Below are 23,741 nucleotides of genomic sequence, written 5' to 3'. Positions count from 1 at the left end.
TCTCCAAAAAGGTGCACCAGGGGTGACCCTAGCATTTGTTTGTACAATATGGGTATCAAAAAAAAAAAGCGCTAATGAGTATTTTAAAAGGGAGTGATCCTTAGTTCCATAGGTGGACGCCGTTTCGAGATATCGCCATAAAGGTGGACCAGGAGTTACCCTAAAATTTGTTTGTACGATACGGGTATCAAATTAAAGGTATTAATGAGGGGTTTAAAAGGGAGTGGTGGTAATTGTATAGGTGGTGGCTTTTTCGAGATATCGCCATAAAGGTGGCCCAGGGGTGACCCTAGAATGCGTTTGTACAATATGGGTATCAAACGAAAGGTGTTAATGGGTATTTTAAAAGGGAGTGGGCCTTAGTTCTATAGGTGGACGCCTTTTCGAAATATTGCCATAAAGGTAGATCAGAGTTGACTCTAGAATTTGTTTGTACGATATGGGTATCAAATGAAAGGTGTTCATGAGTATTTTAAAAGGGATGAATCCTTAGTTCCATAGGTGGACGCCGTTTCGAGATATCTCCAAAAAGGTGCACCAGGGGTGACCCTAGCATTTGTTTGTACAATATGGGTACCAAAAAAAAGGTGCTAATGAGTATTTTAAAAGGGAGTGATCCTTAGTTCCATAGGTGGACGCCTTTTCGAGGTATCGCAATAAAGGTGGACCAGGGGTGACTCTAGACATTGTTTGTACGATAAGGGTATCAAATGAAAGGTGCTAATGAGTATTTTTAAAAGGGAGTGGGCCTTCGTTTTATAGGAGGTCGGCTTTTCGAGATATCGCCATAAAGGTGGACCAGGGGTGACTCTAGAATATGTTTGTACGATATGGGTATCAAATTAATGGTATTAATGAGGGTTTTAAAAGGGAGTGGTGGTAGTTGTATAGGTGGTCGCCTTTTCGAAATATCGCCATCAAGGTGGCCATGGGTGACTCTAGAATACGTTTGTACAATATGGGTATCAAACGAAAGGTGTTATTGAGTATTTTAAAAGGTCGTGGGGCTTAGTTCTATAGGTGGACGCCGTTTCGAGATATCGCCATAAAGGTGGACCAGGGGTGACTCTAGAATATGTTTATACGATATGGGTATCAAATTAAAGGTATTAATGAGGGTTTTAAAAGGGAGTGGTGGTAGTTGTATAGGTGGTCGCCTTTTCGAAATATCGCCATCAAGGTGGCCCATGGGTGACTCTAGAATACGTTTGTACAATATGGGTATCAAACGAAAGGTGTTATTGAGTATTTTAAAAGGTCGTGGGGCTTAGTTCTATAGGTGGACGCCGTTTCGAGATATCGCCATAAAGGTGGACCAGGGGTGACTCTAGAATATGTTTGTACGATATGGGTATCAAATGAAAGGTGTTAATGAGTATTTTAAAAGGGCGTGGGGCTTAGTTCTAGAGGTGGACGCCTTTTCGAGATATCGCCATAAAGGTGGACCAGGGGTGACTCTAGAATATGTTTGTACGATATGGGTATCAAATGAAAGGTGTTAATGAGTATTTTAAAAGGGCGTGGGGCTTAGTTCTAGAGGTGGACGCCTTTTCGAGATATCGCCATAAAGGTGGACCAGGGGTGACTCTAGAATGTGTTTGTACGATATTGGTATCAAATTAAAGGTATTAATGAGAGTTTTAAAAGGGAGTGGTGGTAGTTGTATATGTGAAGGCGTTTTCCAGATATCGACCAAAATGTGGACCAGGGTGACCCAGAACATCATCTGTTGGATACCGCTAATTTATTTATATATGTAATACCTGCCAAGATTTCAAGGGTTTTTTATTTCGCCCTGCAGAACTTTTTCATTTTCTTCTACTTAATAAGGTAGGTGTCACAACCATTTTACCAACTTTTTTCTAAAGTTATATTTCGCGTCAATAAACCAATCCAATTACCATATTTCATCCCTTTTTCGTATTTGGTATAGAATTATGGCATTTTTTTCAGTTTTCCTAATTTTCGATATCGAAAAAGTGGGCGTGGTCATAGTCGGATTTCGTTCATTTTTTATACCAAGATAAAGTGCGTTCAGGTAAGTACGTGAACTACGTTCAGTAAAGATATGTCGATTTTTGCTCTAGTTATCGTGTTAACGGCCATGCGGAAGGACAGACGGACGACTGTGTATAAAAACTGGGCGTGGGTTCAACCGATTTCCCCATTTTCACAGAAAACAGTTAACGTCATAAAATATATGCCCCTACCATATTTCAAAAGGATTGGTAAATTTTTGGTAAAATTTGTTCGACTTATGGCATTAAAAGTGTCCTAGACAAATTAAATGAAAAAGGGCGGAGCCACGCCCATTTTGAAATTTTCTTTTATTTTTGTATTTTGTTGCACCTTATCATTACTGGAGTTGAATGTTGACATAATTTACTTATATACTGTAAAGATATTACATTTTTTGTTAAAATTTTACTTTAAAAAAATTTTTTTTTAAGTGGGCGTGGTCCTTCTCCGATTTTGCTAATTTTTATTAAGCGTACATATAGTAATAGGAGTAACGTTCCTGCCAAATTTCATCATGATATCTTCAACGACTGCCAAATTACAGCTTGCAAAATTTTGAAATTACCTTCTTTTAAAAGTGGGCGGTCCAAATTGTCCAAAATTTTACTTATTTTCTATTCTGCGTCATAAGTTCAACTCACCTACCAAATTTCTTCGCTTTATCTGTCTTTGGTAATGAATTATTGCACTTTTTCGGTTTTTCGAAATTTTCGATATCAAAAAAGTGGGCGTGGTTATAGTCCAATATCGTTCGTTTTAAATAGCGATCTGAGATGAGTGCTCAGGAACCTACATACCAAATTTCATCAAGATACCTCAAAATTTACTCAAGTTATCGTGTTAACGGACGGACGGACGAAGGGACGGACGGACGGACATGGCTCAATCAATCAATTTTTTTTCGATACTGATGATTTTGATATATGGAAGTCTATATCTATCTCGATTCCTTTATACCTGTACAACCAACCGTTATCCAATCGAACTTAATATACTCTGTGAGCTCTGCTCAACTGAGTATAAAAAGGTCACCAAATGAACTTAACGTAACCGAAGGGTTAATACAATTTTCAATTAGTGGACATCCTAAATATCTGATAAATTATATATAACTAATTAACTAAGGTTTTTAATACGAATGGTTTTCCGCTACTTATCTATATAAACACATTAGCATATCGCATCCTTAGATTAAAAGAGAGCTAACTCAAAAACCATAAATTTAGAAGTTATGAGTTCCTTCGAGCTCCCTAATTTGGTACCTGCTGAACTATATACTCGATTTACTAATATCTCTACTAACCAGCGAGAAAAGACTTTGTAAAAAATAAAAATTGCATTGGCGCATATGGGAAAACCATCAGTTTTTCGTGTTTTCTACCCATTGCAATTTTTTGAGTTGATCGCTGTTTTGAACAAGGTTTGCGATCTACAAAATTTATGCTATGTAGGTGGCTATTTGAGATAACGAATTCTCAAATTTGCTCGCGAAAAAATTTCACGCAAGTATCGGCTAGGCTAGGCTTTAGAATCTCGAAATACTCGTCAGGCTTGTGAGCTTCTCTTCATTCCATTCATTCGCCGCATTGGCTATATTATATGAAGAGCTTAATACTGGAAAAGATAATTCTAGCAACATAACTAAACCCTCCCGAATTAAAATTTTTTTTTATAAATCTTTATTGTCGTTTTTGGTGGCCACCATGGTGAGGTGATAAAGTATTGCGCTTACCCCTATAATGGTTCTTGGTTCAAGCCCTGGACAAAGCGACCTCAAAATTTTAGAACAAAGTTTAAATAAATAAACAATAAATTTTCCTGGGTTGAAGCCCTGGACAAAGCGACCTCAAAACTTTAGAAAAAAGTTTAAATTAGAAAAAATATCTTAATAACTTTTTCTATTACTCACGACTGAGACCAACGCTATTTGGTACATGGCTCATATAGTTAGAATAAGCCACCAGCTTCTCTCCCTGTATCATTTCGGGACTGGAATTCTTTTAGTATAATTTCGGCACTTTTTCGGTATCACCACTTCAGTATAAGTTCAACATTGTTTTCGAGATTGGTTTCGTTATCATCCCGGAACTATTTCGGGATATTTTCTGGAAAGTTTAGGAATATTTCCATACCTCCTTCGTAAATGGCTTGAAGGTAATTTTGGGAATATTTCGAGATAAGTTGGGTATCATTTGGGGACTATTTCGGGAGTGTTTTGGATGATAATTTCAGGATAGTTTTCGTAGTGCGGGACTCTTTTCAGGATTGTGTGTGTGATCATTTCTTGATTATTTGTTTGTTTATACATTGTCTGGCCATGTTTCTGGCACTATTCCCAGATCATAGGAAGATCGCCTTTGAGATCATTTTGATGAAGTTTAGTTCTTGGGGGTTGATTTCGGCACTTCGGGGCGGTTTTGGAAATTCTTAAAAGACATCTTTGGGCCAAATTTGATACAATATCGGAATAAATTCAGAATTGTTTTCGTTATTGGTTTCAGTATCATTGTGGAACTATTTCAGTATATTTTCTGAAAAACTTTGGGATAATTTCAGGTTTTTTCGCAATTGATTTGAAGGTGAGTTTGGTGATACTTTTGAATAGGTTCGGTATCATTTGTGAATTGTTTCGGGTGTGCTTTGGAACTAATTTGCGACCATTTTAAGGATCATAACGGACATCATTGTTTGTCTTATCAATTCGAGATTGTATTCGGAATATGTTTAAGACCGATTAGCATACATTTCAGATTTTTTTTTTAGACTCACTTCAGAACTATTTCCGAAATTATTGCGAAACTATTATCGAAACTAATTTAGAACTGAATTGCTATTATTTTCACGATAAATTCGAGCCTATGAAGGGATCGTTCCCCACTCTTTGGAAATATCATTTTCCAAATCGTTGATCTCTGAATTCGTCCGACTTAGTTCAAGAAGATTACATATACATATATGTTAGTAAGATGGGTTTTGTTCTTGAAAAAGTTCTTAAACTTTTCCGAAAACTTTTTTGAAGCACTTTGTTGAATCATTGTTTATATCTTTTGAATTGCCTACTTTTTCAATATTGCATTTTAACAAATATTTCAAAGTTTTTTTTAAAAGTTTGCAGCAACTCTTGGAGTATGTGGTTTCGTATTTCAACCAATTTAAGTCTTACAAAGTATAAGTTTTGTCTCTCACAGTACGCGATGATAATGAAAATTTTATCTGGAAGGAGTTTTAGACTGATGTAAATTGAAACGATTTTCCGTCTTGGTTTGGAGACCCAGCGGTTTCGGCGCTGTGCCATCTAAAGTGTAATTTTTCGCTCTAACTGCAAACCATAGAGATTTCGCTTAGAGTGTGAGAGGTACGGGTATCGATTTTTAGATCATAATACATATTATATAATTTTTTTTTTTAACAGGTAACTAATTATTCATTTGGAAAACAAATATTTTACTTTCTTGGTCAGATTAATAAATTAATTGAAAATAAGCTAAAACTAAATAAAATGTTTTTTTTTAAATAATTCATTTACCTTAACTTTCTGGTTAATTATCGAGCTCAAGGCCGCAAGGATAAATAAAACACCATGTATTTTGTGGTATTATAATTTATATAATTGGTCGATATTTCGGTTTCAATCTGAAACCATCATCAGGACAAAAATACATAAAGATGGTATACCGCTACGACCTATTTGTTCTTCATTTGACTCCCCGTCTTACAATTTATGCACATATGTCGTCAAAATCCTCAAAAATTTAACCAACTCATCGAAATACAATGTCAAAGATGCGGCAGAGTGAAGGGTACATACATCTACGACGATGAAAGCTTAGTGTCCTTCGACGTCGTTTCCTTATTTCCAAGCATTCCAGTAGATGTGGCCATCGAACTCATTGCTTCTAAGTGGAACGACATAAAAGAGCATACGTCACTATCCAAAGAGCTATTTTTAACGATTGTTAAGTTTTGTATAAAGGAAAATCGTTATTCCAAATTCAACGGAAAAATATATAAGCAACGAACTGGAATGCCGATGGGATCTCCAGCTTCCCCGGTCATAGCTGACATTGTTATGGAGGAATTGTTAATGAAATTCGAGACGGACGCCACCAGAAAGCCACGATTGTTAATGAAATACGTGGATGACCTTTTCGCTGTTGTCAGAACGGATGAAATCGACAAAATGCTCACGAAGCTCAATAGTTACAACAAGTCCATACAATTTACAACAGATGTAGAAAAGATGAGTGCTTGCCATATTTGGACACTCTGATAATCAGAAAGGATAACAAGTTATTTATCGACTGGTATAAGAAGCCTACAGCGTCCGGAAGGCTAATTAACTACAACTCGAAGCACGAAAAAAGAACCATTTTGAACACCGCGAAGAATTTTATATCGAGAGTACTTAAAATAAGCGATAAAGTATATCACAAGAAAAACATTGCTATCATCAAGGCAACCCTGGAACAAAATGAATTTCCTAGAGAGCTAGTTAACAATCTGATCCGAAACTTTTATAAGACAATCTCGCAAGATAGTACTAGCAATTGAAATGCAAAAATATACAAATCTGTCACATATATTCCAGGAATAGCAGAGAGGATAAAAAGATTTTATTTATACGACCGGAAAAAGTATCAAATCCCTTTCTCATATAGCAACACACTGAGACAAATTTAGATCAATACAAAAGACCGAATCCCGAAATATGAGAGATCCGACATTATCTACCAAATTCCATGCAATGGCGACGGGTCCAACGTATGCAAAAAGGTATATGTTGGGGCAACTAAACAAAAATTAAAGACAAGGATTTCCGGACACAGGCCTAACATCAAGTTAAGGAACAATGTCTCGGACAATAAGACGGCCTTGTCATCCCATTGCAATGATACTGGACATTTCCCTGATTTTGAAAATGTCGTCATTCTGGACAAGGAAAAATTTTATAAGAAGCGTTTTATTTTAGAAAAGCTACATATAATGAACACCCCTAATGAGAAGCGAAAGAATTATAAATCTGACACAGAAGGCTGTGCGCACGTCTATCGAAATTTAGTGCTGAAACAACAACATACAATGTGAGTTGAGCAGTGTTCATTAAACGACGGCGAATATCCCGCTACCCACATATTTGGCGACAACAACAAAATATCAAGAAGATGATTTGAAATTTGTTCTTATTGTTTGTTGTTACATATATTGTTAATTTTGTTTATACTTGACTGTATATGCTTTAAGAAAATTTGTTTATACTTACTGTACTTTAATTTTGTTTACCTTTTCTCCTGTTTTGTCTTTGTTCATTCATCTGTTCGAACATATGATCAGTCGATCAAGTACATTGATTCGTGTAAGTTGTATTTGTTTATGAAATATGCCCATATGCAAAATATCCATCTGCTATTTTTATGTGTGCCTAATGTTTGTTATTATATTTTGTGTTTTTTTAGTCCTGATGATGGTTTCAGATTGAAACCGAAATATCGACCAATTATATAAATTATAATACCACAAAATACATGTTTTTTTAATTATCCTTGCGGCCTTGAGCTCAATAATTAACCAGAAAGCCAGAAAGTTAAGATAAACTTAGAAGGCTATTAACAAAACCCAAAAATAATTCATTTACTTTAATTCAAAATAAAACAAGAGACGTAAATTGAGAAAAAAAGCGTTTGGGTTCACCAAAAGCCTGGCAATAACTATACCTATAACTTTATAGGTTAGTTAAACTATATAATTTACCATTCGCATTATATATTTCCCAAATTTATTTGAACTAATGCCAAAAATGGCAAAAAAACTTAAAATAAAAATTAAATATAAAACAAGAAATGAGGTTGGAGATGCGAGGCATCGCTCTTCGTACCTCTCACATGCTAAGCGAGCGCTCTACCATCTGAGCTACATCCGCTCTTTTTCCTACTTTGTCATAATGGCTTTGTTATCTCACGTAGTTTGTTGCAAACAAAATTTGATATTTGAATCTTCTGTGCGTAGCAACTACAGATGGATTGCGCTAAAAAATATCTTTTACATACATATGGGGTATTTCATCTCATTTCGACCAATTTTGAACCCGCCCGTTTTAGAATTGGCTGTAAGTTTTTCTTCTTTTTCTAGCTTACGAAAGACGTTTTTCAGAATTTTTTCATCCAACTCAAAAAAAGTTATGAATTTAAAAAAAACACCGTTTTTGTTTTCAAAATGCTATAACTTTTTCAAAAATTGACCGTTTGGGATCTTTTTTTTTTTAAATTTGTTCTTAAATGTACTTTTCGGAAAAAATACAAAAAAATTTTTAAAGTTTTTTTTTTTTAATTTTTCAGTATTTCGAGATTTTTCGAATTTCGCCATTTTTTTTCTCATAAAAAACTTCAATCAATTCTGCAATCATCCTCACTAATCCCGGAGTGGGCCGATTTTTTTTTTTTTTATTATTTAATTGAAAAAAAAAAAAACTAAAAATATTTTTTCCGAAAAGTACATTTAAAAACAAATTAAAAAAAAAAATCCCAAACGGTCAATTTTTGAAAAATTTATAGCATTTTGAAAACAAAAACGGTGTCCAACTCAAAATAAGTTATGAATTAAAAAAAAAAAAAACGGTGTTTTTTCAAAATGCTAAAACTTTTTCAAAAATTGACCGTTTGGGATCTTTTTTTTTTAAATTTGTTTTAAATTTACTTTTCGGAAAAAATACAAAAAATTTTTTAAGTTTTTTTTTCAATTAAATAAAAAAAAAAAATAATAATAATCGGCCCACTCCGGGATTAGTGGGGATGATCGCAGAATTGATTGAAGTTATTTATGAGAAAAAAAAAATGGCGAAATTCGAAAAATCTCGAAAAACTGAAAAATTACAAAAAAAAAACTTTAAAAATTTTTTTGTAATGTTTCCGAAAAGTACTTTTAAAAACAAATTTAAAAAAAAAGATCCCAAACGGTCAATTTTTGAAAAAGTTATAGCATTTTGAAAACAAAAACGGTGTTTTCTTTAAAAATTCATAACTTTTTTTGAGTTGGATGAAAAAATTCTGAAAAACGTCTTTCGTAAGCTAGAAAAAGAAGAAAAACTTTCAGCCAATTCTAAAGGGGTCGGATTCAAAATTGATCGAAATGGGATGGAATACCCCATATGTATGTAGGTATAGATATTTTTTTAATAATTTTTTGATTTTGAATCAGTACTTGAAAAACTTTTTTCATAGTAAGTTATTTGGACACCATCTACCATTGCCATGCCTTCTTAAAATATGCTTATAAAAATTTTACAATTTTTGCTGTTATATCGGCCTACTGATTTGTAAGATCGCGGGTTGGAATCGAGCTCAAGGCCTAACAATAATTATTTCATCATTGTTATAGCAGCGGCGCCTAAACGCTGCCGCTTCAGGAATTTAGCAGTTCCCGAAATGGATCTATACAACGAGCTTTGGCAGTTGTCTAAATTTCTTCTTTCTTCTATTCTAATTTGATAATTTTTTCAATTAAGAAAAAATTTATCATAACAATAAAAATGATAAAATAATTATTGTTAGGCCTTGAGCTCGATTCCCGCCCGCGATCTTAAAAGTTTAAACAATTTAAATTTTGCCGAATATTATTAGAAAATTATTCAAACAAGCAATTGCATTTAAAAAACTAAATTTATCCTAATATATGCTACTTTTGTCAGTTTATTATTATTAATTTTGTTAAACCCTTATCATTTAAAAATCTTTGATTTATTGACACTTAATAGCAAATGTCATATTTGGAATCTTTTTTTTTTATTTCACCCAAATCAGCGAGAGTGCTTGAGTCATCAACAATTTTTAATTTAATTTGAAACTTTCGTGGCGCGCTTGTTTGTTGTTGTTTTGTTTTTTTAGCTACCAACTTTTAGCAGCCATTAAAGAATTTAACCCTTTGCCATTAACTTTCCATTAAAAAAAAACAAAAAAAAATTGATAAATAAAACTAAACGCGTATCATAAATAAAAATGATAACTTTTTAAGCAAATAGACGTTGGTTGATGACTGTAAATATAAGGGTTGATAATGCCGCCGGCTGTCTTGTGACGAATAAGCTCACAAGACGGTTTTTGGCTGATTGCCTTTAATTACATTTTGTCTAAAAAAATCGCGTATGGTATTCTTATACTTAGATGCACTAATAAGTTTTTACAGATTCAAAGAAAAAAGCCCTAATACGTGTGACTACTACAGAGCCGTGACTGTCGAATAAAAGCTAGATGAGTAATCTATAACAATAATCTCATCATACTTTTTAAGGCAAATCAAAATTTGATGAAAACAGTGCTAAACGCAAATCTTTAAAAATAATTAAAAAGAGGTTTGGCTTTGTCCTTTTTTGAAAACAGTCCATAGAAAAAAAAATATAGGACCTTCTGTGTTTAAGTTAGGAAGTTTTTTTTCCTGAATATACTCCACAACATAACATGGCATTAAATACTGGCTGCATTGGTCTAATTCTTAAAAAAGGTGGACAGTTTAGTAAAGGTGCATAACTCGGATGACTGGGTTTTAAGAAAGTCTGCAGTTACGCTAGTCGGATGTGTTTTCCAGTAGAAAACGGTCGTTCTACCATCCCATGTACAAGCAAACCTAGGCTCCCTCATCCCCGGATCACCTATACCCTAAACTCCAATCTTTCTTATAGGTTACAATCGGAAGAGTTTCGCATACAACTTCCCAGAAGCAAACCATTGTCGCATTTATCCACATGCGGCCAAACCTAGGCCCACTCACACACGTGTAAAGTATTACCCTACCTCCAACTCTTCTTATAGGATACATCTAGTCAAATAGTTCGCAAACTAACAAGTTATGCTCACCATTTACTTGCAAGAATCGAACAAGGACCTGAATTTAGGTATTTTGTTTAAATATAAATACATACAAACATATTCAAGAATCTTAGCACTTTTCGAAATTGAAGGTGGTGATAATTCCATCAAACAAAAAGCGCACTCCGCCCGTTCAGAACTTGTTAGTCGGAGCTGATGGTGTACGCTTCGGCCATGGCGAAACCAGAGAAGGTGACACTACGGCAAAATACATATAAACATAAATTGAAATTCCATGTGCTTTGTTTTTGTAATACCATGCGCGGAGGTTGAAGTGAAACTATATTAAAAAATAGTATCAATCAGCGGATTTTCGGCCGTCCTTTATATAGTTGCGCCATGGCTTCGTCGATACGTAGTGATTAAAAGGCCCATTGAGAAAGGAAGATTGGTTTTCTGATTCTAGAACTAAAAACCCCTTCCTGCACACCCTGGTGTTTAAGTCGTCAAGCATGATTTTGATATGATTGCGAGATAGTCATTTTATTTTCTAGCTTATCATAGAAAGAATCATATCCACCTCATCTGCAATGTATTGTAGTATGTAGACGCAGATAAATGATACATTGAAAAAACCCTTCCCATGGCACAAATAGTAATAAGTCGCTCGTTCGCAACCGTGAAGTACAATACTTGGCTGCGAAGTCTCTTTCCCATCACATAACCAATACCGTGCCTATTTTTGGCGCTTCCTTCGCTCTGTGCTTCACGCGAGGCGTCGTAGTACCTGGCCGTGTTTATCATGCTTCCTGTCTATTGGTGGTGTTAAACGTTTGCCTTACCTTGGACGTAAAACAATCACCATCGGTGGCTTTCTATGAAATTGCTCAGACATTCAAGCTTAGTATTTGGGAACATAGTCTCTACAACGTTTGTCGTGGTTGTTATCAGAGTGAAAATATCTCATCCTAGGCTTATCACTTAACCTTAGATCTTGGAGTAGCTGACTGCACACCCATGGTTAGAGACGTGAAATTCATAACTAATGTAACAAAGCTAAACTTACAACGGGGTGTATTATGATCGGTCCCAGACAAACTGAAATGTGTTTTTTAGGTTTCCAATCGACAAATAACAATTAACTTAAATGGTATGTATAAGTTCTAAATTGTGCGGATTGCAGCTTTTCCCAATCTCTCATTAGTTTGTATGTATTTATGTGTGTATGCACAACACGTTTGTTTTAAAAATGCCTAAGCAACATTTTTTGAAAAATAAAGCCTAACTACAATGCTTCGACAGCAGCTTAAATAACTTATTTAGCTGCTATATAGATTTTATCTTGCCATTATGTTAGTAACAACATCTTCATCATAGCGAATACGAAGCAGGGCTACAGGCATCCAAACATATTTCGCATTGTCTAAGTATTTTTGCATATTTTTGTAGAAAAACTTTACATCAACATAAATCACATTGCGAATCCGTGAAAGATTTATGTGGTGCTAAATATCCAACCAACCACAGCCCAACACTCCCCAAAGAAACACCAAGTGAGGGAGTACGGTGTTGAGCTAAAAGAAGTTGAACCCACCACGTAAGTAGGAGTGTGTGGTACAAACTACTTGTTAGAGCTGGATTTCGATTCGATTCTTAATCGATTTAATCGATGTTTTTTTTAGAAATGTAGAATCGATTTTTTTTTAAATCGTTCGATTTTTTAGGCATCGAAGTTTTCATCACTATATACTTTACGAACGCTTCAGGAAATACATATTCTGTAATTTTTGTTTTTATGAATTTAGCTTTATTGTGTTGGTGGCTTCGAGAGAAAGAAGAAAGATGAAGAGATTTCTTCGCACTTCTGGTAAACAATATATTGAACTTGTGTTTATCTATTTTGTGGTATGATATTGTGTTCAGTACGAAATGAAAACTAATTAATACCACATTTTTAGATTCTAGTAAGCCAATTGAAAGTGACCCTGAAGGGGAATTTAATCTTATAAGTAATGCAAAGATACGCAGATCTTTGTCTGGTGCAGGTCGATGCTGCGAATTGAAAATTGTGCAGCAAAAAATTCGAAACAGGTGGAAATACAACCAATTTGTTAAATCATTTGAAGCGGTCACATCCAACGTTGATGGAAATGTCTTCATCAGCAGCTCTTATAGAATCCTTTTTTGAACCTAATAGCAACAATATAAGGAAGTCTCAGTCTGTAGATGAGCGAAAAAAACAACTGGATTATGCTTTGATTAGAATGATTGCCACAGATATGCAACCCCTTAGGATTGTCGAAGATAACGGATTCAGATCTTTTACACAATGCTTGAATCCTCGGTACGTTTTGCCTTCACGAGTAACATTAAGAAACACACTTTTAACAAATAAATAAAATCAATACTTTTTATGACATATACAGCAGCAAACACGAAAACAGAAGTGGCAATTTTTATGAAATTTCGTCAATTAAATTCCTTATTCCTTTTTATTTTCAATAAGCTAAGAAAATACTTCCATAAAGTTTTGAACTGAAACTACGTAAACCATGACACAAATTGCCGTAAGTTGTCAATTGAAAGTTCCGTATACCTCATTGATTAAAAAGGTGCAAAACGTATACCGAGAACATGTTACCTTACGTATGTAATTATAGTGTTAACTACTTTGTACTCTTTACTTTAATTTTTAAAATAATTTTAATTGAGTTTTCGTGTTAACTTAAAATTTTGAATAACTTCAAAAAAAGAAAATTCTAATTAGTTGGAAAATATCTAAACTCAAAAATAAACAAAAATAAATTTTTATACTTAAAATCAAAATAAAAGATTTTTTTAAAATATCAACTTGAATGTTGATATATTGGCGATCCTACCAACGATCCTGCACAAATATTTTATTTCATTAATGACTGTAATGATTACGAAAATTTCCATTCGCTAATTTTTAATTAAAATGCATTTATTATCTAAATCTATATCTGTCCGTGCTTGTATATATAATACCTCGTGCTTGTGATAAATGATTTTTGAACAAAAAATTTCGCAATTTTAAAGTAACTACTCCGTCATATTTACAACGATTTAAATAGTTGTGCGAAACAGACTAAACGAACAGCCATCAGTTTGTTTACTTAAAATCCAATTTGGAAATACATTCGCCATCAACAAAAAATTATGAATTTAGTGATTATAATACGAAGCTATAATTAACTTTAAAAATATTTCGTTTTGAAAGTGCTTAAAACATTTACTATTGTGAAAATAAGTGAAAGTCCGTAGACATTCGTAGATGGACTGTGTGGAAACACCCGAAAACGGAAATAAAATTTTAGCAGATTTGATAAACAAAATAGTTTAACCAATTGTTAAAACTTTTAAAGAAACAATAAAAAAATTAAAAAGTTAAATCATAGTACCATAATTGTAAATCGCACATCGATTTAAAAAAAAAATGAAACTTAAATATACTTCAATTAATAAACAATATTTTGTGCAAATTGCATATAACAGTCGCTGTAAATTCTATATACGAAACAAAAACAAAAAATAAGTGCGGACAATCAAATAAAACATAAAGTACTTATAGCAGAAATTTACTAGTAGACATGCTATAAATTTTATGCAACATAAATAAAAATAAAATTTTTCTACGAATCGTTAATTAATAAAGAACTCTAAAAACAATATACTACGCTTAAAACAATAGTTAAGTTTTCCACTTCACTACAACAAGAGCTATTACAACAATTTTACGCAAAATACACACAAGAACGGATTTAAAGTATAAGACATCACGATGAAAATGATGAGATTCATAAAGAAAACAACAAAGCCATTGCATAAACAGCAACAACAATGAATTTAATTGTTATCACGCCCAAAAAACGCCATTTATTCCCTCAAAATCTCTACAATCATCAATCAAATACTTATTAATTTGAATATTTTTTTACTAATTTAATTTTATGTAAGTATAATTTTTATTTTAATATCATATTACAAATTTTCCAATTATAATTTAAATTAAAATTTTAAACCTTTTAAACTTTTAAATTTATTTTAAGATTATTTTTATATTTTAACAATTTTAATATAGTTATTTAAATTTACTTATTTTTTATATAAAATTAAATATTTTATTTAAATTGTTAACTCCCTTTCCAAAAAAAAATCTTAAATATTTTCTTATTTTCTAATTTTTCATTTAAATTTCTTTTCATATGGTTCTACGTTCACCAATACGAACTCGTAAATTTACAAATTCAGAAAATCAAAATATCAACCATACAAATAACATCATGACTCACAATACAACTCAAAATTCTAACATTAATACAACACAAAACATCATCTCTAATATAACACAAGATACTTCAAGACAAGATAACTTTACAAATTTTTCTTCTACTAAATCTATTAAATTACCACAATTTTGGCAAGATTCTCCTGATGCCTGGTTTTTACTTGTTGAAGGACAATTTGAAATTAATAATATCAATGATGATAATTTAAAATTTCAAAATATTCTAATTACTCTCCAACGAGATACTATATCTAAAATTTTAGATGTTATTAACCCTCCTCCTCTTTTTAATAAATATGATACAATCAAAAAAATTCTATGTGAAAGATTTTCTCTTAGCGAAGAAAAACGATTAGAACAATTATTTTCAAAAACTGAACTTGGTGATCGTTCACCATCTGAATTATTCAGATTTATGAAATCACTTATAGGTTCTGACTCCATAGTTAGTCAAGAATTACTCTTTAAATTGTGGATTCATAAATTACCACAAGAAATACAAATTCATTTGACTTCCAATAATAATCAAAACAGAGATGAAATTATTATTTTAGCTGACAAACTTTTTGATTTAATCAATAAACCTCATTCTTCCAAATCTCCTGTAGTCTCAAGTATAAATAATAATATTTTAGAACAATGCGTTAAAAATTTAACTGAATTAACCACGGCTATTTTTCAAAATTTAAATAAAATTTCTAATGATATTAATCAATTACAAATCCGTTCAAGATCTAAAGATAGAAATAGATCTAAATCTCGAAATTTTTCAGGATCAAGAAATTTTTCAAACAATCGTAATTTTAATTCACAAACAACTATTTGTTGGTATCACAAAAAATTTAAGAATAACGCTCTCAAATGTATACCCCCATGCAATTTTAATCAAAATCATAATTCAAATTACGAACAAAATTTAAACTGAAACGATCCATTATGACGGTGACGGATAATGGAACTATTATTAAACCTACTCGTCGCCTATTCATATTTGATAAATTCAATAAACTTAATTTTCTTATCGATACAGGTGCAGTTGTATCAGTTATTCCTTTTTCTAAATTTAAAATTTATAAAAGAAATTCGATCTTACTTTGACTGCAACAAACGGTTCTTCAATTGAAACTTTCGGTACAAAACTACTTAAAATTGATTTAGGTTTAAGAAGAGATTTTGAATTTCCATTCATTATTGCGAATATTGATACACCAATTTTAGGAGCAAACTTTTTAGAAAAATTCGGAATTATTGTCAATATTAAAAATAAAGAAATAATTGATTCTACTACAAAAATTAAAGTTGCTGGATCTTCTGGATTTTCTGATATTTTCTCACTCAAAATTCCTATTGTCGAAAATAAGTTTTCAAAATTACTTAATGAATTTCCGTCTATTACCTGTGAACCAGATTATACTAAAAAAGTTAAACACCATACGGTTCACAGGATAGAAACAAAAGGTATTTTACCATTTTCGAAACCCAGACGTCTTGATCCAATCAAACTTAAAATTGCTAAAGCTGAATTTGAATTTTTAGTTAAAACGGGTATATGCAGACCCTCAAATTCTCCTATTGCATCTCCACTTCATCTCGTTCCTAAAAAAGAACCAAACGATTGGAGACCTTGCGGAGACTATCGAAGACTTAATTTTATTACTACACCAGATCGGTATCCTTTACCACATATTCACGATTTAACAATTGATTTAAAAAACAAATAATTTTTTTCCAAAATTGATCTTGTGCGTGCTTACCACCAAATTCCAATGGCAGAAGAAGACATTCATAAAACTGCAATAACTACCCCTTTTGGAATGTTTGAATTCGTAAGAATGCCTTTCGGTTTACGAAACAGTGCTCAAACTTTCCAACGCTTTATTAATGAAGTATTTTCTGATTTCGATTTTGTATTTACATACATTGATGACATTCTTATTGCCAGTGATAATGAAGATCAACATATAAATCATTTAAAATCAGTTTTCAAAAGACTTGAAGAATATAATTTAAATATTAAACCTTCAAAATGTACTCTCGGTGTAAATAAATTAAATTTCTTAAGTTACGAAATTTCTGGCGAAGGTATTAAACCATCTTTAGATAGAATTGAAATCATAACAAATTTTGAAAAACCAATTTCTATAAATAAATTACAAAAATTTTTAGGTATGATAAATTACTATCACAGATATATTAAAATGTTAGCAACAGAACTTAGTCCTCTGCATGAAATGTTAACACATGCAATTAAAAACAAACTCAAACAATTAAATTGGACAAATGAAACCACAACAGCTTTCGAAAATGTTAAAACACTTTTTGCTAAAAATACTTTACTTACACATTTCGACAAAAATGGTACTTTATCATTAGCAGTAGATGCATCAAATGTTGCTATTGGAGCAGTTCTTCAACAAACTAGCAATAATATACTAGAACCCTTAGCTTATTTTTCAAGAAAATTAACTACAACAGAAACTAAATATTCAACATTTGATCGTGAACTTTTGGCAATTTATAATTCAATTAAACATTTTAAACATTTTCTTGAAGGTAGAACTTTTACAATTTATACTGATCATAAACCTTTAATTCATGTTCTAAATTCTAAAGTAGATAGATCTCCTCGTCAACTACGTCATCTTGAATATATTGCTCAATTTACAAATGATATTCAATATATACGTGGAAAAGACAACATAGTTGCCGACACACTTTCCCGTATTCCAGAAATAAATGCAATTTCAACTCAAGATATAAATTTAGAAACTTTATATAAAGAACAACAAACTGATACATTTTTACAAAAAACCATTTCTGATCAAAATTCTAAAAATAATTTAAAGGAAATTCATATTCCAATTATTAATTTAAATATATGGTGTGATGTTTCTCTACAACCTTTTCGACCTTATGTTCCACATTCTATGAGAAGAATTATATTTGACAAAATTCACTCATTATCTCATCCAAGTATAAGAACAACTAGAAAATTAATTCAAAATAAATATTATTGGCCTAACATGCGTAAAGAGATTAACGATTGGACTTCATCTTGCATCAATTGTCAAAAATCCAAAATTTCAAGACATACTAAATCTCCTATCCAAAAAATTCAAATACCATCAGGCCGTTTTGAACATATTCATATGGATATTGTTGGACCTCTTCCAGTTTCAAATGGAAATTATTATATTTTAACAATTATTGACAGATTTTCACGTTGGCCTGAAGCTTATCCGCTTAAAGATATTTCAACAAATACTATAGTAAAAACTTTTATTCAAAATTATATACCACGATTTGGTATACCATTAAATATTACAGTAGATCAAGGTTCACAATTCACCTCAAAATTTTTTACAGAATTAACTAAACTTTTAGGTTCTCATAAAATTCATACATCTCCTTACCATCCCCAAGCAAATGGCATGATAGAGAGATTTCATCGAACTTTAAAAGCAGCAATTATAGCATCAAACGACTCGGTTCATTGGTCTGACATTTTACCATTCATTCTACTTGGTTTACGAACTTCTATTAAAGAAGATTTAAAATGTTCATCTGCTGAACTTGTTTATGGCCAAACACTTAGAATACCTGGTGAATTAATTATTTCAAATAGTAATAAAGAACATGATTTTTCTAATGACGCTCTTCATAAAATAAGAGAATATTTTTCACTTGTTCGTTCTAAAGTTTTTCATCATAACAAAGAAAATGTTTTCGTTCCTAAACAATTAGAAAATTGTGAGTATGTTTTTGTTAAAGTTCTTCGTAAATCTAATTTAGAATCACCTTATGAAGGACCTTTTAAAGTTATATCTAAGAAACATAAAACATTTACAATTCAATACAATAATACTATTAAAAATATTTCAATTGATTTACTTAAACCAGCAAACATACTTATTAACACTAATTTAAATACAAATACATTAAACAACAAAAAACAAAAAAAGGTTACATTTAATATTAATTAATAATTTGTTTCAAATTTTCTTGGAGGGGGAGTAAATATAGTGTTAACTACTTTGTACTCTTTACTTTAATTTTTAAAATAATTTTAATTGAGTTTTCGTGTTAACTTAAAATTTTGAATAACTTCAAAAAAAGAAAATTCTAATTAGTTGGAAAATATCTAAACTCAAAAATAAACAAAAATAAATTTTTATACTTAAAATCAAAATAAAAGATTTTTTTAAAATATCAACTTGAATGTTGATATAGTAATAAATACTTAATTTTTATATGACGTCGAAAATAGATCGATTCTAATGCCGTAAACGAAGCGAGAACATTATACATATTATAGTAATAAGTATTAAAGAAGAAAGTGTATTGGTTAATGTTCCCAAGGTTGGTTTCCCTACATTTTGAAAAAAAAAGATTCAAAAAACGCAAAAAGTATGACATTTCGGTAAAGACTATACTAATTATCTCACTCCGATGAAAGGATCAAGTGAAGACCCATGTGACATCCTTTGATGCTTCCAATTTTGTCGGCAGGCAACGAAACGAGAGAGAAAATGTCCAGCTTTATTTGTCGGGAAAAATTGTGTAAATGGTTAAGTTCGTAAGAAAGTACATTGTTACAAAGAATAAGTAAAATTTAAATAAATTTTGTTTGGTTCGATTTAATCGATTAAATCATAAAAAATCGAATCGAATCCAGCTCTACTACTTGTTGTTAGACTGGCCTTTATGCGTTGGTTCAGTATTTGCCAAATCCCCCATATAAATATATCATACATTATTGTATTTCAAATAAGAATATTTGCTTTGAGGTGCATGAAATGTTGATTTTTGTCTATTATTTTTGTAAGCTTTATTTTAAATTCAATCTAACACTTTTACACGTTGCGAAAATTGAAAAACCTACATACATATTTATATATGTTTGTGGAGTATATTTGTATATAGTATGACTCACATTTAGTTATGACTAATGTATACTTTCTGTAATGTGCTTAGTGTTTTTTTTTTACAAAAACATACAGGGTCTTAAAAAACACATTTACCACTTTTCCATTTGGGAATCACCAGTTTTTTTTGTTTTTGTTTTTCACTTCACATAAACATTGCAAAGTATTGTTGTGAACATCCTAAATAAACAAAAGTTACAGTAAAAGAAAAACAGCACTCATCTAAGCCAGACAAGAAAACAATTTGATTTTAATTGAAAAATAGCATACGCGAAAAATTTTTTATTCTTCGTCGTCCATGTAGGAAAATGAAGAAATGTAGGAGAGAGTAGGTAGGTATATAATGAATATTGGCAAATGCTTATGAGTGGTGAATCATTTTAATGGTTATCTTGTTAAAAGCAATAGCAGGTACATACATAGATGAAATCATGTTAGTTAAAAATTTAATACGATATATACCATTAACAGGTCCAAAGTAGTAGAAGGAGAAAGGTCTGCGGCATACTGTGCTTATCCGGAAATAAACAGATCCTGACTGCCTGATCGCTGTAGCGTTTTCCAAGCGGAAGTATTACCCGCAACCAAAGCAGTAGAAACACTGGAAGAGAATAGCTTAAACTGCAGCCGTGTTAACTTTTATATTGACAGCCAAGCAGCAATTAAGGCAATTATCTCGCATAGCACAGCATCTTAAAGTGTGTTAGTTTGTAAGAAATCCCTGGAAAGAATCGAGATAGGGAAAATCATACATCTACATTGGGTCCCAGGTCATATGGGAATAGATGTCAATGAAAAAGCGGATCAACTAGATGAAAAGGGCGCATCCCTCGGGACCAAGCGCGGGGTTGTAAAGTGTCGAAGATTATGTGTACGTCTCACAACCTTAGACTAACAAAGTTGCTTCTATCATTAAAAAGAGGGGACTGTAGACTCATGACGGGTATTCTGAGTGGACACTGCCTTCTGGCGGCACATGCTTTAAATTAGGCTTGGCCGGTGATAGGAGATGTAGGAAGTGCGTATTGTAGGAGAAAACAATCGAGCACGTTTTGTGCTCGTGCCCTGCGCTTACCATGCTTAGAATTCAGCTATAAATTTCCAAAGGAAATGTCTGGATATCATCAACACAAAATACAGCTTCGGGACGCATAAAGAAAGTCAAAGGTTAAAAAATGGCACTCCTTCCCAATTTTATTTAATTTCAATATTTATTCTTATACATACTATGTACATAAATATTTAGGTTAAGAGCTGCAGTTATATAAAGCCAAAATTTATAAAATCCATCAGATCTCATTAATTGTGTATCATTAAAAAAGCAAAGTTTAAATACTTAAAACATAACCTTAAGGTTTCATGCAGCGCCCTCCACCTATGCTTTGAACCCAAAACAACAATTAAAACTGATGACCAAAGTTGAAATCCCTGCAGCAATTTGTATAAAAGCTATTAAATGAGAGGAGGGAGGATAAGCAGCGAAGTGTGTATGTTTGAAGTGTTGTTTTGTTTTGGCTGCTGACTATACTTGGCAGCACTTAACGGTTTATTCGCTTATTTTTTTATTTTCGTTATATACGAGTATGTACCACCTTGAATTCTTCTTCAAGTGATTACTTATATAAGTATACTCACATATAAAAGCCCATATTTGGGGTGGCTCTAAACTGTTTGGAATTATTCATAACACAGACCGACAAAACTTTAAAAAAGTTCAGAACCAGAAATGTGTTAATACTTTTCGAAAGCCCTTTGGCTCGCTAATTCAGAATACCGAATCAGGTTTTTCATTGTTTTGTTCTTGTTTTCCAAATATACTTACATAAATGTACGAAAATCTTGTTTCACGGCTGCATTCAATATTTAATATTACCACGAAAACAAATTTGTATTAAAAAGCGACATAATATATCGATTGTAAACACAATCATTTCCTTCAAAAACGCTCAAAGTTTTTCTGATATATTAGGGGGACTCATGTAACCGTATAAATGCCTTATAAAGTGTGTAAACGTATAAATTTATCTAGTTTACGCACGAGCTGTCAAATTTTGTATGAAAAATCATTTACATAATTTGTATAAATTTACGCGCACATTTCATTGTGTAAACGCGATAAACTCAAAGGAATGCAACCTTGCAGACATTACAGCAGGCATTTTCATCAGAAATCTCCAACATCAGCAAGTAATTTACAAGATTTCACTTAATCTTGGTATTTTTTAATTTGTATAACAATCAAAAAAATTTTTTTGGAAATAATACAGCTGAAAAACAATCAAGTTTATCAAGAGTATTACTAGGTGCGTTCTTATAACCGCGTGTGTAAATGGATATAATTTTACACCTTATAAGTTTATATGCTATCATGAGTCCCCCTATTTTATTTTATTATACGTCCTTGATAGCTGCTAACAAAGGCAATATGTGTAGAATAATTTCAGGCCGACTTTCTTATATGGGCTTGGAGTTGTGTAGTAGACGAAGTGGTCGATATAATTCCTTTTAACTTTAATGTTTTAGTTTAATACAATTTTATTTGAAATACGCGAAGTTCGCTGAAGTTTGCTATATGCAGTTATTAAGTGACTAACGTGCCTAAAAGTAGACTTGAAATTTGTGAACAAATTATATATGGAGAAAATATTGCAAACATAATACAGTTTGAAGAACAGTAGCCGTTTTCTTTTTGTATATACATACATCTACATTTGCAACTATAACATTTGCAACTATAACAAAACGTTCATCGAAATCTACACATAGTATTAGTGCATGGAAAAATAGTGGAGACACATACCTTTTCGGCTATAGTATATAACCCATAGCACAACTTAAAGCTGAGAATAGTGGTGACACACATTTTTATACTCAGCTGAACAGTGCTCACAGAGTATATTAATTTTGTTCGCATAACGGTACCCCGTAACGGCCTAAACTAATCGAGATAGATATAGACTTCTATAAATTAAAATGATCTTGACGAAAAAAGAAACTCATTTAGCCATGTCCGTCCGTCCGTCCGTCTGTCCGTAAACACGATAACTTGAGTAAATTTTGAGGTATGTATCTTAATAAAATTTGGTATGTAATTTCCTGGGCCCTCATCTCCGATCGCTATTTAAAATGACCGAAATCGGACTATAACCACGTCCACTTTTTCGATATCGAAAATTTCGAAAAACCGAAAAAGTGCGATAATTCATTACCAAAGACGGATAAAGCGATGAAACTTGGTAGGTGGGTTGACCTTATGACGCAGAATAGAAAATTAGTAAAATTTTGGATAATGGGCGTGGAAGCGCCCACTTTTAAAAGGTAATTTTAAAGTTTTATAAACCATAATTTGGCAGCTGAGTATGTAGTGTTCGGTTGTTTAGTACAAATTTTATGCGCAACAATTTTATAAGTGTAAATTAAGCTATGCACTTACCAGTACATACAAAGTTTAAGTGCATATGTATATACATGTAAAAAAAAAAAAACACAGCTTATTTCGCAAATCGCATGGGGAGCTTCCCAAAAAATAAAGTATATTTTCAAAGAAAATGGCTGCACTTTCAAATTTTATTTGTTTTGTAATAAAGAGAAATTTACATGACGAGAAAGTGTAATGAATGTAACAGGGAAATGTGTTTTTAGCATCTTCAAGAACGAATGTCTTCAAAACCATTACCAATTTCAAATTCTGAA

General features: G+C 32.1%; 1 protein-coding gene across 1 annotated transcript in view; it reads right to left on the bottom strand.

The window, feature by feature from the left end:
• The window catches only part of LOC137238935 (dynein regulatory complex subunit 5-like), a 30,002-nt gene that overhangs the window by 794 nt on the left and 5,467 nt on the right, over positions 1-23,741 (bottom strand). The window lies entirely within an intron of this gene.

This window comes from Eurosta solidaginis, chromosome 1, assembly GCF_040869045.1.
Source record: "Eurosta solidaginis isolate ZX-2024a chromosome 1, ASM4086904v1, whole genome shotgun sequence".
Lineage (NCBI taxonomy): Eukaryota > Metazoa > Arthropoda > Insecta > Diptera > Tephritidae > Eurosta > Eurosta solidaginis.
Note: the sequence above shows the minus strand (reverse complement) of the source record. Positions and strands in the feature narration are given on the sequence as shown.